The sequence below is a fragment of the Oryctolagus cuniculus genome, chromosome 14 (genome assembly GCF_964237555.1).
Source record: "Oryctolagus cuniculus chromosome 14, mOryCun1.1, whole genome shotgun sequence".
NCBI lineage: Eukaryota > Metazoa > Chordata > Mammalia > Lagomorpha > Leporidae > Oryctolagus > Oryctolagus cuniculus.
Window position 1 is genome coordinate 11,539,825 of NC_091445.1, and position 14,256 is coordinate 11,554,080.

Sequence of the window (14,256 nt, forward strand, 5' to 3'; positions counted from 1 at the left end):
GCCACATCCGGCGGGACGAGCCCCTTTCCACCCTCCCCAGACAATGCCGGCGGACAGGCCTCCGCCCTCCCGCGGGTGAACTCGAACCCCAGCCGGGGAGCTCTCGGCCTAGATGGCTCCGCAGTCCAGTCCCAGACGTGGCCACGGAAAGACACGGGTCTGCCCTCTTCCCCCGCAGCGCCTGCCTCGGTGCCCACCAGCCCAAGCACCTCCCGGCACACACACACACATACACACACGCGCGCGCGCGCGACACTCCCATCCCAGGAACACGCGCGCCCTTGCACTGCTGTGCACGAAGCCGACACGCAAAATGAGTGCACAGGTAAACAGGTACCGAAACGAGAAGCGACCGGGCGATTTACCTCTCCCTACTGGGAACACGTGTGGCTTATGGTGTTTTAGGAGTGGTTTGCTGTTGTCTGGGGTCTCCCCCTCCTCTTCGTGTGGAGAGAAGCCAAAAAAAAAAAAAAAATCACGCTCCACGGGCCTGGGCAGTCTTCGTTCTGATAAGCTACCCAAGCACCGGTCTGAAAGCTTTGGGGATTCGGTTTGGTTTGTGATCTGTTGTTTGGGGCGTGTTGTTTTTCTGGGGGCAGCAGAAGACGTGTATTGGGTGCGGCTGGAGGCCCAGGGCTGGAGCCCGCGGCGCCGAGCGCGGGCGGCGGCGGCTCGTCCTCCCCCGGGGCCGACCCCAGCCCCCTGGGTACCACGGGCCTGGGTCCGGCCGCCGCCGCCCGCGCTCGCGGGCTCCGCCGGCTGCCGCTCCGTGTTTTCCCCCATCCCGGCTTCACGTTCAAGGTTTAGCTGCGAGGTCACGTCCATTGACGTCAGCTCCCTGTCTCCCTCTACGTCCGGCTACATTTACATACATCAAGGAAATTAGGGCATTAAAAAAATATGCAAATCCTGCGCGGAGAGGAGCGGGTGCATTCCTGGCGCGATCGCCTTTTATTGAAGCTTTTAATTAAAGGGGCCAGTTGGCGAGCCCCTGAAACAACCGCCAAAACCCCCCAAAAGAGAAAAATAAACGCTGTAGCCTTCGAGAACGGTTGTTTCGGCTCCTGTTCTGTGGGCGGCTGAGGACCGCCGGCTGCCCGGCTCGGAGAAGAACAGGTTAGAGGAGGCAGCTCCAGCCCATGCATAATCAGGGCTCCGCGGCGCCTCCATTCTTTCCTCCTCCTCCTCCTCCTCCTCTCCTCCTCCTCCTCCTCCTCTCCTCCTCCTCCTCGTCCTCCTCCTCCACCTCTCCTCCACCTCTCCTCCTGCTCCCGCTCCTGTTGGTTCCAGCCTATATTATTTTTAATACTGATGCATATGTAAAGGTATATTTGCATTTTTTTAATTCGCGAAAATTTCAGGTTGTATCGTGTTGTTGAGCCTCTCTCCCCCGCTTCTTTCGGCTATTTTACTACGTCTCTGTCTTCTCATCCATTTCCGTCTGTCTTTTTATTTATTTATTTATTTATTTATTTATTTATTTTTTTGGCGAATGTCTGCTGCTGTCTATTGCTAAATAATATACACAGTTGCCTCCTTGCTTCTGTTTATTTAAGGTTACAAATATGCATATCTGTCGTGTATGCATTGCCAGATGTATAACCTCCTAGTCCGGTCATAAAAGAAAAAGACACATTTTTTTTTTCTTTTCTGACATACCCATCGCTCAAGGCTCAAAGTTTGTCTAATTAACTTCATATTAGCAGAAGCATGGTTCGGGGCCAGTGCATTGAGATAATGTGTGTGTGCGTGAAGAGATGCCAGAGGTCTCTAAACAATTTTTGTGTGATTCATTGAGTGGTGCCGCATTCACCGCCCTATTGCTTTCTTAGCTTTTCTTATTGTAAAAAGAAAAGTCTATTTTAAAATGTGTAGACACAGCAATGGACAGCCTTCTGCAAGGAAGACATTTTCAACCATGTTGTGTGTTGTACCGGGTCTGCTGCATTCAGAATTTACAGTTTCATTTTTATCTTAATATGGCTGGAAACAAGGCACATTATCTTGATGGAAAAGCATCCTTAATCCCTGACTTTGAAATAAAAACAAATACACAAACAAAACAGCTGACTCTATTAAGCCAGTTGATGTGCTGTAAAATATACAGGCCTTGATTTAGATTTCAAGCAATGGTAATCTTGTTTATAAAGTAGGATTCTCCTTCCTGGCAATGTAGATATTCAACATGATAGCTTTTAAATATATATATATGTACATATACATATATATACACACACATATATATTCATTTCACTTCTAAAATGCCCGCAAACCTATCATTTTAAAGAGACTCAACACATAATTACATCCCCACAAAGAACAGGAAATGTGCACACATGTAGCTTATTCAATCAAACGCGTCCAAGTACATGCACAGGTAATTAGTTTTCTTATGAATGACTTACCTGCACAGATACTGGGATGAGACTCAGCCCTCCCCAAGGGCTTTCATGTGTAAATATTCACATGTATTCCCCCATTCCAAACCTACAGCTGTGTGCCATCTTGCATACTGGACTCTCCAGCATCCATTTTTAGCACCCTGGATTCTTATGGCATTTCCAGCCTTACCTCTGGCTGTAGTTTTTCCAAGCCTACACCAAGTGCTCATATGATATGTCACCCAATAAAAAGTGGTCAGATGGCTACACGTAAAACATTAAAAATCGAAAACACACTCATCCCTCAGGGCCGCCCGTACCTTGCTGTGTATAGCAAGATTCCATCTCCCAAAGTACATTTTCAGCACATCTTATGAATAATTGCAGGATTCCACAACTGGTTGCAGAATTGCTGGACTCAGGGTGGGGTGGGGGCGGGAGAGGGGGAGGGGGCACCGAGCTGAGTAGAACCATTCGGCAGGCTAAATGGCTCTCCGAGTTTGGCAGCAATTAAATTGTGCGTGGCTGTCCGCTTCTGCCTGGACCCTGGGACATACTTGCCTGCCTTCATGCAGGCTCAGGACCCACACACGCGCCACGGTGCAGGGCACAGAGTGTCGGCGCACGTATTTGGATGGCAGTAGCAAGGACCGTGTGTATGCACGGCTGTCTAAGCATGCATGTGTGCACAGATGCGTGTGTGTATGTGTGTGTGTGTGCGCGCGCGCGCGCTGCGTGACAGGGGACCGAGAGGGACACCTCTTATCTCTGATCTCTCTGTAATCTCCTTTTCTGCTTCTAATCTCCCTTATTGGCGCTTGGTCGTACCCCGAAGCGTGTGAACCGTCACCGTGGCTGCCTGTGCGCGCTGTGGCTTACCCTGAGGGCCCGTGGCTCGGTGGCTTGCTGGCTCAGTGGGTGTTGTGGCGGAGGGTGGGTAGCGCCGCTGCCGCCGCCGCCGCGGGTCCGGGAGCTCTGTCCCAGCCCGGCAGCGGAGCGCGCGGTGCCGGAGCCCCCTCCCACCCCGCCCTCACCCCCAGCCTCTCCTCCCCTCCTCTCTGCGCCTCCCCCCGCCCCACATTACCATATGGAGGCCGAGTCCCTGCGAATCACAGCAGCAGCGGGCGGTATTTGAATAAGCCCCGCTACCCGGCGCAGACCCCAACTCCTCCGCAGGCAGCCTGCCCTGCACCGAGGGCCAGCGCTCGGGCCAGAGACGTGGCCACGACCGCCACCTCCCCAAAGTGGCCTGCGCGCACGGGGGAAGAGGGCCGGCTCCGGGCGCCAGGCCTCCCACTTGCTACTTTTCTATGAACTTGACGGATGGAATCAGACAATAAATTAGAGAGAGGGAGAGGGAAAGAGAATGGGGGAGGAAAGAGGAGAGAGAGGAGAGGAAAAGGGAGAGGCGCTAGAGAGAGGGAGAGGAAAGACGGGCGAGAGAGGGAGAGGAAAGGGTTGAAAGAGTGAAATGGGAACCAGGCGGGGGTAAGGACGGCAGGGGCGAGAAACACCCCAATATCTGAGTGTGGATTCCTCCAGCTAAAAATACCACCTCGCTAAACTTCACAACCTCCAATTAGACTCGTGCCCCCCCCCACTCCACGTCACCGAATGATTAATTCGCTGTCTCCATCAGAAATAATTATTGAGAATTGTATAGCAGACATAGGACTGAATAGCGAGGTGCCAATTTGATGAAACCTAGCCAAAAAAAAAAAAAAAAGGCATTTAAACATAATGCTGGCCACCTCACGCTAAAAATACAGTCTCGCCACGAGGACTTGCTTGTCCAGCCACGTCTCCTCGGAGGAGACAGCGGCCCAGAGGCTGGAACAAAACGCGTTCCGAAACACTCTGGCCTCGAAGTGATAAACGTTCTTTATTCCTGCTGGAGATTTGCTGCGTTTTCCTTTTTTCCCCCAATTTGACTTTTTGCCTCCCTTTCCCTCCATCACCCTCCCCCCCCCAAAAAAAAACCCCACAGATAAAGTGTGAGTCTTTGAAAATATTTGCTGCATAGTGGCTAATGATGTTCAGCCTTATTTTAAGCACACGGCCAGTTCCATTTTGCATACCCAGGTGCTGAACTGAGCGTGCTCAGGGCGGCCTTCCCCTCCCTCCCTCCCTCCAAATCCGATTTCCCTGTAGAAAATAATCAGAATCATCCTGAAAATGTCCGGGCACCTATAGGATGGACCCATTGTAAGTGTCCCTCTCGGACTTGCCCCGGCCAAAACGTCCTCCCTTTGAAACACACACACAAAAAGGGACGCGTCTACTGGATCTGCGCGGCGCACCGAGGCCCAAGGGCGCGGAGCCGCGGGACGCCAGTGACCGGCGCAGAATGCTCAAGTCCGCGGAGCTGAACGCAGACACCACCACCCCGCCCGCAAAGACGCGCTACCCGCGAGGTTTCCGCGCACCAGCGGCGCTCGGCGAGCCGCGCTTCGGAGGCGAGGTGCGGCGTTCCGAACACCGAGGGCCTCCGTGCCGGGGCAGGGGGCTGCGCCCCTGCGTGCTCAAGAAGGCGGCAGCGCACGCACGGGCCAGGCCCAGGCCTATAGTCTTTTTCTTTTGTCTTTCTTTTTATCCCCCACCCCGCCTTTCCTTAGGCAAGAATTTGGAAGCCACTCCGCTCCTTCCGTGGCTAGCTCCCACGGAGCTGGGATTTCAACCTCGGGTTTATTTATTTATTTATTTTTTAAAAAAGCCAGTGCGTCTCCCTGTGGAATGCCCAGGCTGGAAAATTTTGACCCGGCTGCGCTCCAGGCCCCGCCGCAGCCCTGGACGCCCTGGAGAGAAAGGAGGGGAGGGTCGGCCAGCAGCGCAGGAGGCCGTCTGCGAGCTGCTTCCGTCGGGGGCCTCGCGTGTCGTCCCCAACAGACCCGTCTCGCCCTTCTCTCCCCGAGTCCGACCCGGGCTGACTGCGGCCGTGGCCAGGTGAGCCAGGGCACGGCCGGGAAGCGTCGGTGGGGGCGGCAATGGCCCTGCTCTTGAGCTCCGGCGGCTCTGCGCCCCCCGCCCCGCGCCCTAGGCTGAGTGGCGCTTGGGGCCCGCGCGGGGCTCCTGGCTCGCGCCGGCAGGGGAACAGCGACACCTACTGGCCGCAGCTGTACCGCGCCCGGGGCCGTCGGGGCGGCCCAGGGCTGGGGGTGCCCGGCTTCGTGGACCTAACTCCAAGGCACTGCAGACCCCGCTGGGCTTTGGATGCCCGGGGAAGAAAGAGCCACCGTCTCTAGAGACCTGAAGGGTGGGGCCTTACCAGACGGGGCCGGACTCTCACGCACAACCCCCTCCAGCCCGTGGCCCTTTCTTCTGGGGAGCGCGAGAAGCGCCCGCAGACGCTGTTGGCCAGGCAACCCTTGGTTTTGTAAAAGACCCAGGCCGAGGTTGGAGCCTTGACCGGCTCGGGTTCGTGACCCGAGCGTCTTCTCCACCGCCCCCTTTCCCGCACGGACTCCAGAGAACATCTTTACAAATTTGAAACGGAGGGAGAGCTAACATTTTCCTCCCTAAAGAGGGGAGACGGGTGCGTCCAGGGCGCCGGCCCCGTGGGCACCTTCGCTGCGCCCTTGCCGTCGCCGCAGCCGAGGTTGGCATTCGCTAGGTTTTCCTGGGCAGCCCTGGTGGTCTTAACGACTCCCCAGTGCGGAGTGTGGGTGAGATTTTGCCCTCTCAGGGCATGCGTATGCGTATTTAAAGCGTGTGCATTAAAGCAGATGGAGTATGTCCTTATACGCGCGTATACCGGTGGCTGGTGTGTGTGTGCGCGCGAGTGAGGTCCCGCTAGCTGGCTTCCAGGGTTGGCTGCTGCTGGACACGGTGGGGGGCGGGGGCGAGACCTGGTGAGAGTGAAGATGGAGAAAAGCAACTCCTGACCTGATGCACTTTCTCTCGGGTCCGCTGTGTCGCAGCACAGGGCCGGCCGCTCTGCGGGAAAAGATGTGAGGGTGTTGTAGGTGGTCCCAGCCGCGGCTGTCGCAGGGCAACCTCCGAACCCTGCGCGGGCTTCTGCTTGAACACGCTTAAATCCGAAAACCTATTCCTTCTGCTCAACACGTTGGGGTATTTGAATTAATTTGAATCCTTGAGATTTCCATTTAAAGTATTACTCATCAACAAATCCCAGATTTTTTTTTTAAAAACCTTTTCATTCAAAGTTCAATAGTTCATCTTTGGAATTATTTTCCTGGGTTTTAGATGCTGGTTGGAACTAGGCTCTAAAGTGCTCTGAGCAGAAGAGAGAGGGCTAAATTTTTATCTTCCATTCTCTATAATTGCACTACGTTGCTAATTCTGTTTTATTTAAATAAAATGGGAAGCTCTTACTGTCCCTAAAAATCAAGAGTTTGGGATCAGACTGCCTCTTCTCTCTCTCTCTCTCTCTCTCTCTCTGTGTGTCTTTATTTAAAAGAAAAAAAATCTGTAAAAGGCTCAAGAAGATTTGCTGCTCAACTCGGTTGTGCAAGTATTTTTTTCCCCTAAAAATGGATCCAGTTGTTTTGAGAATATGGAAGTTCACATCTCAGAAAATACCTTAGCACTTTGTGTGTTGTATGTATAACCCCATATTACTAATAACCCAGAAAATAGGGTGCTAGGCTGACGGCACTTCTGTCAATGACTCCTGCACCCTACTGTATATAAAAGCTAATTTTCTCCTTGTAAAATGAAAACCTTCATAGAAAAATAAAATTTATTACAGAAAAATTTAAGTACACTGGACATACCAGCGCCCATCAGCCAAACCCATTTCAGAGGTATTTTTTTGGGTGGCAGTGGTTGAATATTTTTCGCTTTCAATTTTTAGACTTTAGCTTTATATGCAATTTAAAAATCTTAGCTAAGATGAGGTTTCATTGCTTGATATTTGGTTTTACAAACTCTAAAAATCATTGCTTTGGCATGAAACAGACAGAAAAATGCGATTTATGTCTCAAAGAGGTGGAATTTCTCTGCATACGAATCACCCCCACGACATCAACATATTGAACTCTAAATGAAGGGATGTTTCTTGATTTTTGAACAGAAAATTAAGTCAGCGAAATCATTCCTTGTTTCACAAGAAACAGTTGTATTCACTCTGTACAAGGAAGGTACAAGGATATTACAATGAGGTGGGAGATGGATAGAGACCAGGGTTTTGCTTCTGTTTAGGTATCCCTTGATAAATCTCGCTTAATTGCTCTTATTTAGCAAAAAGAAAAAGTATTAAAGAATGGAAACAGGCTAACCTGTCATTATTCTCTCTGCGTTCTTTGTCACACCTGCCCTCCCACTGGGCTCGCCTGGGAGGGTGTGTGTACTTCCTTCTTTGCTGGTCCTGCCGTCGTGGATCAGAGAGGCACTCCTGCCTCTGAGCGTGAGGTGGCTGAGTTGGAAACCTGGCTACCTCCCAGCTAGGTGGTTGTGTAGGGAGCGGACTTGCCTGTGGGAGTCGGTGGGCTGAATGAAGAAGCACTTGGGGAGAGGGGAGAAGCTGCCTGCGCCAGGAGCAGCCTCCCTTGCAGCTCCGTGAAATCATCAGTGGCTCCCTGGCATTAGCCTCGGGGAGCAGAGCTCCAAGGACACCTGTGTGCATCTGTGTGTGTGTGTGTGTGCGCGCGCGCGCATGCACAAGTAAGCATTTCATCAAAAATCTATTTTAAAAAATGCAGGTCCTCCAATTATGCCATGTCATTCATTGGGGCTGGTCCCAAGGTCACACCTACGTATGACACGTCCCCTCCACGGACGGACGGCGGCAACAGGATTGCTTTGGCTTTCTCTTACGGCACTTCTTTTGAGTGGGGCGAGGCTCTCCTTCGCCCTCCTCCCTTCCGGATGCCCGCAAACAAAACCATTCTACGGCTTGAGCCATCTGCCGCAGGTGTACTGGATGGCAGGGGGCCGACCTAACCAGGCTTGAGTCTCTTCTAGGTCGTCACCGCTCTGCACCAAACAAATGAGTCCTGTTTCACCACTAGGGTGCCGAGGTGGATGGTGGACGCCGGCCCCCGCCTTTGACAGCGCTCAGCGCCTGGAAACCAGACCCAGCTGACAGCACGCGGAGCGCACGGGCACCGAGCAGCAGCCCCGCGGGCGCGCTGCCCCGGCCCCTCCCTGCGCGCTCGGTCCCGGTGGAGGCCGCGTCCGCAGCCATCACGCATCTCCCGGCCCTCGCGACTGCCTCTGAATTCGTGGTTCCTTAGGACGGACACGCTTGCCGCCCCAGGGCTCTGTGTGTGTGTGTGTGTGTGTGTGTGTGTGTGAGCGCGCGAGCAAGTGTGTTTAAAACGCCTATTGGTAGGTCAGCAGCAGCTGATCAGACATGGTAGTCCAATAATCTTTGTGAACACACACAATTTTTCGTTAAAGGCAATTTTTAAGGAAAAAAAAAATCAGAAAAACTCTCCATGTTCTGCGCAAGTGTAGGACTCCCAGTTTAGATTCCAGGGAACCGGAGAGCTGAGCAGCCCCCGCCCTGCCAAACTTCGCCTCTCCAAGGTTGGAGGGAGGCGCTCGTTCTCGCCCCACTTGTGAGCCGGGCCTCGCTTGCACGCGGGTGTGTGAAGGAGGGGGAGCCGTGGGACGCTCGGCGTCGGCAGGGAAACCGGGGCGCTGGAGGCCCCCGCACCGGCTGCACGCACTGGGCGCACAGCGTCGCCTGGGCCCCCGCCCTGAGCGAGCGCCCTCCCCGCACCCACACCCCATCTCCATTTCCACCGTCTTGGGGGGAGTCCCAGGTCCTGCTGCTCCGCTCTGGGCCCTGGGCGGGGGCTGGACCCTGCCACGCACCGACGTCTGCGGGCCCCGGGGTGTACTTACCTCGAGCGAGGCCCTGGCGAATGGTGGCCCAGAAGCGTCGAGTTCCTTCTCCCAGCCGCTGTGCTTCCTGCCTTGCTCTCCTCGCGGCAGGCTCGCGCGCCTCTCTCTCTTTCTCTCCCTCTCTCCTCTCTCTCTCTCTCTCTGTCACACGGGAGGATTACTTGTGACTTTTAGAGGCAAAAGCTTGCTTATTCAGAGGAGAGAGGGAGGGGAGAGGCAGAGGGAAGAGAGGTGGGAGGGAGGAGAGAGGGGGAGAAAGAAGTGGAAGGGGCCGGGAGGCTGCAGGGGAGGTGGAGAATCCGGAGGTGGTGCGGGCGTCGGGAGAGGAGAAGGAGGAGGGGAAGGGGGAGGAGGAGGAAGGAAGGAAAGGAGGAGGAGGGATGGGAGGGGTAGGGTGGGGTAACCCAAGATGGGCTGGGATGGGACCGCGAGGAATAAATTGCTCCCCACCCAGCTGCAGTGCGACGCCCCCAGCGTCCCGGGGGAGCCAGTGCGTCAGCTCGCGGCCGGCCGAGGCGGGGCCGTACAAAAGCAAGCGCCGCGGGACCCCTTCGTGGGCTTGCACCCGGGCACAGCCGGCGCCCAGGGCCGCTCCACGCGCGCGGGATCAGCCGAGGGTTCCCCGCCCGGCCCAGGGTGGTTGTCTGGGAGCTCCAAGCTCCACGGAACTTTGGTTCCCTTGGTGGGAGCCAGGCCATCCTCTCGTGCGTTTCCCAGCCGGTCCTCGCCCGGGCCGCAAACGCCCACCTCTCTCACAGCACCCACCCCCCGAACCAATGCCCCCGCTGCTCGGCCGGCGGCATCCCCACTGCCCAGGCTCGGCCTGAGCTCACTTCGGGGCACCTGCTCACCCCAGCCTATTTTCGCGGAGCCGTGTGTGTGTGTGTGTGTGTGTGTGTGGTGTACGTCGCGCGCACGCTCCAGGCAAGAAAGAAGTTAAAACCCCAGCACAAAAAAGTCGCTTCGGTCTCCTGCAGCTCGGAGCCCAGGACCCTGGGTCTGCCATTGCCGCGGGGGGCGAGGACCGAGGCGGAAGCTCAGCGCGTCAGTGCCCTGAGTAGGTGAATTGTAAGGAGTTGTTTCTTGTTACGTAGGACGAAAGTGAGCTTTAAAATAATAAATGGTCGCGGAGAAAGAAGCGGGGAGTGCTGTAGCAGCGGTCACGGAGCAGAATGGCCTTCTTACACAGGAGCATCCGCGATGGATAAAGCCTAAACCCGCTTCCATACGTGACAGGATTAAAAATAGAAGCGTGCGTCTGGACTAGACGACCCACCAGTTCTCTTAACTGCATTAAGCCAGCCCCATGGAACCATTACACTGCAGCGTTCCATACGCAAACAGGGGGTACTGCCGGGGGCGCGCAACGCGTTTGGAGATCTCCCTTTGCACGCACACGCACGCCCCTCAGGAAGCGGAGAAGTTTGAACAAGGACACCCTCAACTCGCCCATAAATATTTTTCCTCAAACAGCCACCCCTAAATATAGTAATTTTCCTCTTCATTTCCTGGCTGACCTGGAGGTGTGACATTACAGTTAGACAGCAGGCGACCAGGGCTGGCAGTGTGCCGCATTCACCGCGGATGGCGCATCCCGAAATGCCAGAGGGGGAGGGAGACACAGGGGCGTGGGGAAGAGGCTTTTACGAACAATTATATTCTCCCATAGCACTTTAATTTAAATAATAGCGATGATGTCACGGTAACCATCTCCCTTCTCCCACTCCAGTGAACCACGCATCTGAGTCTTCGGTTAAGGAATTACGGTTGCTGCTGAGTTGGACACTATCCCGTGGCATAAAGAATCTCTGAACGCTAAGTTGTTGAACCATGGACATGTTTCAGGGCCCGTTTACCTGCCAAATCTTGTTTCAGAGGAAGGCTGGTGAAATGTTGGGAGGCTGTGCCCTCCACACTTGCTAAAGTGGAACAAACGAAGTTGTCTGGAAATCATGTCAATTGCAGGCAAAGAAAAATAAACCCGTTCCCCGGAAAGAGCAGGTCGTGCCATACAGCAAATGAGGACCATGTTTTGCCCAACCGGGTGGAGTGCCAAAAATTATTTTGGAAAGCAGCAATGGGAGAGGGAGAGGGAAGCTCGTGGGCCCCGGCCCAGCCCGCACCGTGGCAAGCTCGGCGCACACCGGGGCCCCGCCCTCACGCATCCGTGTGGCACGGTGCTTGGTTCGCTGGGAGAAGATCCGCAGCACGAATAGAAATAGCCATTATGGATAAGGGCCACATCCAGGCTACAGCGCAGTGGCACGGTGGAGACAGAACCTTTATTATTTTTCCTGTTTAACAATTGTTCCATAATTAAGTGGCCTTGCTTAGGGAATGCCAGTTCCAAGAATTTGCCTAAACCTTTCTTTGAAATTATTAGCCAGTGTTTGGTTTCACTGAGGTCTCAGGATAGGTTCTACAGAGGACCGGTGGGAATTTATCAAGGCACAAGCTTTGAAGGAAGGGACAATGATGCAGAAAGAAGGTAACTGATTATCTGCTAGAGAAGGAGTAAGGAATTATGACTTATGCTAAAGTAGGTCTTAGCAGTTTGCAAAACTTTTCATTGTCTCTTAAACAGACAGTTTCATAAACTGCACTCCTTTCTCTGCCTTTTAAATCATCTACGACCTGGAGAAATCCTCTTCTTTCTCTGCAAATGGTTCTGAAGTCTTGAATTAGACACCAAGTAGCCACAGATTCTCCAGTGGACAAACAGGGCATCCCTCTTTCAGGTGTGGCTCCTTTTGTTTGGCCCCAGGAAAAGCCCCAACCGCAGCTGATTCTTTGGTGCAGGCACCAAGGCATGAGCTGAGCTCTATCAGTCTTTTAAGCACCACGTGGTTAGACAGGAAAGGTAACTTGAAACCACAACCTGATTCTGGGCAAAATCATTTTGTCCTGTTAACAAGAAATGTCATTATAGCTCCAAGATTGTTCCAGGAACAGCTGGCTACATATGGGAGCTGGCCCTACTAGAGAATCTGCAACTGGCAGATTCACAGAAAACTCATGTGCTGGTCAAAAAAAAAAAAAAAAAAAAAAAAAAAAAAAAAAAAAAAAAGAGAGAGAGAGAGAGAGAGAAGGAAGAAAAAAAAAGGAGGAGGTGCTCTTCCTGATTCTTGTTCCAGTGGTCTCAATGGCATTTGCAATGAGACTAAGAATAATTCACCATTGACATTGACCATCACATACTAAACGGTGCTCATTTAAACCTCGTTTTTTAAAGAAAAGACCCACTGATGTTAGTCTTCTCCTTGATTATCTTTTACAAGATTTTAGAACCATTTTATTGATAGGTAGCTATAGAACAGCTTCTGCTACGGTGAACACAGAGGTACAGGTGATGTAACACATAGCCATCAGGATAAAGGAGGGTCCTCCTTGGTGGTTACCGGGAGAATGGGAGCCCCTCCACCTCAGGAGGGAGGGAGCCTGATTCTATCACTAGGAAGTCAGGAGTTTCGATCCATGGCCGTCCTCCTGCAAATAAGCACAGGGCACCCAGGCTCTGCCCCACCGCTTCCAAAGAGGGCTCCCCTCAGGAGCAAGTTCAACTTTAGCCTTCGATTGGCCCCTTACAATGATTCTGTTGTAGCATTGAAAATTAAACCCACTGCCCCAAATCGAGCATCTTATTATTATTATTATTAAGGATCAAATCTTCCTTAGTTCCTGTAACTTTCAAACCAATCCTTAGCCGCCAGTTCCAAGATTTTGGCGATATAGCCAACTGACATTTTGGGACAGGAGACCTCATCACTTCCACAATTTCTTCTCGCTGTTGCCTTGTAAAATGGAGGCTGGCAGTGTATGAATTTCACTTCTACAGTGACCAAAATTGGTAATTTTTTTTTAATTCTACTTTTCGACAGTCCCGGGGTCTCGCTTCTCAGAAAAGGGTTCTGTAGGGCTCCCTGTGCCTGATTTTGAGGGACTCTGCCCAGGCGCTCGTAGGTAGCTCAGCGGGGACAAAGTGGGGCTCCCTGGCTCCTCCGAAGGCATTTGACCCGCAATCCGCGTGCACACGCACCGGGGAATCGCTAGGCTAATAACAACCGAACAGTCATCATGGTGAGGACAGCTCCACAGTTTCTACCAGAGGGGGCTCTGGCCAGGAAATATGGCCCACGGGGGGCCAGCCTGCTCCTCGCCCCGGGTGCCTGGAGTGCCGGGCACCGGCGGCCACAGCGGACGGACTCAGGTGAGCCGCTCCGCGAGGGCACGCGCGAGCCTCTTCCCCGGGGGCCCCTAGGCCTGCTCGCAGCTGCTCTCCCGGAGCGCTACGGCCTCTCCGCTGGCCATTTCTAGCAAGAAACACCTGCTGCCGAGAATCGAGGGTACCTGACACCCGACGCAGTCAAAAGAAAAAGGGGAAGAAAGGAGAAAGCGGCACTCTCCTTAATTAAGTTCGGGAAGTGCGCGGGCTGCCAACTCCGTTACCTAACGCCAGCTCCAGCTGACACCTGTGCCCTCCGGAGCTGGCGGCGGTCCCTGCCTGGCGCGCGGGCTCGGTAGGCCCCAAGCGAAGGCCAAGGGATAGAGGAACGAAGTTGGTGCTGGAGGGCAACCCCTTGGTGGGCGCTTAAGGTGGAGTTGGTTCCTGGAGGGCACTCTTCAAGGGCAGACCCCTCCCCGCCAGGACTTAGGGCCGCGAAAAACAAAGCCGCGGGTTCCAAATGCCAGCGTCCTCTTGGAGGGGGCGCGTCGGAAGCTCCTCACCGTTCCTAGCAGGGCCCGGCTCCGCGAGGCGCCTCCTTCGGCCTCGCTCAGCGCCACCAGGCACCTGCCTCCGGGTTTCTGGAAGCCCAGGCTGCAGGCGCCCGTCCGCCCCCTGGGGACCACGGATGGGCCCTGGGGGTGCCCACGGCGTGGTCCAACGCACGGGCGCAGTCAGGAACGCGCCTGGGCTGCCCACTTCGTCGAGAAGTGGACAATGGCTTCACTAATGGGCTGTGGTTAAACCAACCCGTCCGGCCGTGGGGGCGCCGCCAGGCATCTTTCGCCCGTGGCTGTGCGCTTTGGGCACATGGTGGTTTACGCGCTGATCCTACGCTCCCGA

At 54.1% G+C, this 14,256-nt stretch overlaps 2 long non-coding RNA genes across 35 annotated transcripts in view; one reads left to right on the forward strand and one right to left on the reverse strand.

Annotated features, from left to right (window-relative positions):
* The window catches only part of LOC103349543 (uncharacterized), a 216,700-nt gene that overhangs the window by 198,798 nt on the left and 3,646 nt on the right, over window positions 1-14,256 (reverse strand). For 7 of the 34 annotated variants that reach the window (XR_011381874.1, XR_011381870.1, XR_011381869.1 and 4 more), the window contains exon 1: window positions 366-825. The exons of 8 other annotated variants lie outside the window; for them this stretch is intronic. This is a non-coding gene — a long non-coding RNA (uncharacterized lncRNA). 19 more of the 34 variants (XR_011381890.1, XR_011381888.1, XR_011381889.1 and 16 more) reach the window with 11 other exon arrangements.
* LOC127492788 (uncharacterized) overlaps window positions 980-14,256 on the forward strand; it is a 123,827-nt gene continuing 110,550 nt past the window's right edge. The window contains exon 1 of the long non-coding RNA XR_007922555.2: window positions 980-1,116. This is a non-coding gene — a long non-coding RNA (uncharacterized lncRNA). The remainder of the gene's footprint in view (window positions 1,117-14,256) is intronic.